Genomic DNA, 2,124 nt, shown 5'->3' with positions numbered 1-2,124 from the left:
AAACAACAATGTCTTTGTTCACGTTTTAGTAGTGTGAACATCAGGCATTAATTAGACTTGGCTAGCTAAGCAATTTAAATAGACTTCTCTTGCACTGATTAGTTTAAGCAGACTTATTTTGCACTCATTAGTTTAAAAGAATTCGTTGGCCCAAGTTCAGGTGAAGTTTTGAAGAATGAAAAATGCACTCAGTCATGGAACAGGTCCATCATGTGAGACACAGTGTTTATCAACCTATACATGTGAAATGCATGTGAAGGAGATAAGTCTCAAGGATAAAGCAACAATATCTCCTGAACTGATCGAAAAGGTTGCATATTGGATAAGTAAAGGAAGTCTCCTTATGTGAAGAGAACACAATCCGGATCAAGGATAGGGTTGGAGTTTGTATTGTTCAAGGACTCAACTTCGATGGAAGATCAGCAATTGAGTCTCAATCAAACTCTGATTACTAACTCTTTAAAGAACAGTGATTGTTCTCTTTTACAGGCATTGCACAAATGCAAAAGTTAAACTAAATTGAAAGCAAAAGAGCGAGTCAATTTTGCAAGCAATTTATGTGAGATTCAAGTGTGCATTCATGAAGCTACTTGGACAAGATAGAAGAACCAATTCCATTGTGTTTATTCTTATTCTAGTTCAATTGTAGTAGGTGGTTTAAAGTTGTACCTTTCCAGCTTTTGTAGAAGCAATTGTAATAGGTACTTTGAGTATTCAAGTTATAGGCTAACTTGAAGGTGTCGCAACAGTTGAGGCTGTGTGCCACACTGGGATTAGAGTTTAATCCTTAGGTTTGCAAGAGTTTTGTAAATGTTGTTTTGGCTCAGTGATTTTAGTGGAAGTTTGGGAAAATCCTACTGAGTAGTAGGTCGTGATTTTTTCACCTTTTGAGCTAGGTATTTTCCACGTAAAAATCTCTGTGTTCTTTATTTTATGCACTCTTAATTCCGCAAACAGTAGTAGTAAGTACACCTAGAAGAACCTGGTTCTTCTAGAGCAAAAATTAGGTACCACACAAATCAGCCCCCCTCTTGTGTGGTATTGACGTTTAGAACACCAGTTGGTATCAGAGCAGGTTATCCTTGAAGAGGCTAACACCATAGGAGAAGATCAACATGAGTGCACCCCCTGGGAACTGGGAAGGGCAATCCACTGCTAAGCCTCCACTTTTCAATGGTCAGTACTATTCTTGGTGGAAGAACAGGATGAGAGATCACATAATAGGGGAAGACTATGAACTCTGGGACATAGTCACTGATGGTCCCCTAGCAACCACAAAGAAAAATGCTGAAGGAGTTGATGTGCCAAAGATAAGGGCTGACTGCACTGCTAAAGACCTGAGGAAGTGGGAGAAAAATGCTAAGGCCAAGAAATGGATTGTGTGTGGACTAGGTCCAGATGAGTACAGCAAGATCCAAAGATGTACTACTGCTAAGGAGATATGGGACACTTTGCAAGTGGCCCATGAAGGAACACCTTAAGCGAAAAGATCAAGAGGAACACTGCTGTATTCTCAATATGAGAATTTTACTATGAAGGAAGGAGAAACTATCCAGGAGATGTATACTAGGTTCACTACACTGACAAATGAACTTAAGTCTCTTGGAAGGGTTATTCTTGAAGAAGACAAGGTTGAAAAAATTCTGACAAGGGTTCTGCCAGTCACATGGGAAAGCAAAATCACTGCTATTAAGGAATCCAAGAATATTGCTACTCTCACACTGGATGAACTGATTGAAAATCTGACTACTTATGAAATGAGAAGGCAAACCATGAAGTTGGATACACCCAAGAAGGAGAGAAGCTTAGCTCTCAGAATTGCTGAAGGTTCAGATCTGGAAGATGATGAGATGGCTATGATCACTAGGGATTTCAAAAAGTATCTGATGAGAGGAAAGGGTTCTTCAAGAGGTACAACCTTCAACAAAACAAGAGTTCCTGAGAAACAGACCAATGAGGGTTGCCACAAGTGTGGTAAGACTGATCACATGATCAAAAACTGCCCTCAATGGGAAATTGAGTGGAAGAAAGAAAGAGCTAAACGAAGGAACAGGAAGAAGGAACAGGTTCAACCTAAAAGAAACAAAGGTTCAACCAAGGCTATGGTTGCTGCTTGGGGAGAAA

The sequence above is a fragment of the Nicotiana attenuata genome, unplaced genomic scaffold (assembly GCF_001879085.1).
Source record: "Nicotiana attenuata strain UT unplaced genomic scaffold, NIATTr2, whole genome shotgun sequence".
NCBI lineage: Eukaryota > Viridiplantae > Streptophyta > Magnoliopsida > Solanales > Solanaceae > Nicotiana > Nicotiana attenuata.
Note: the sequence above shows the minus strand (reverse complement) of the source record.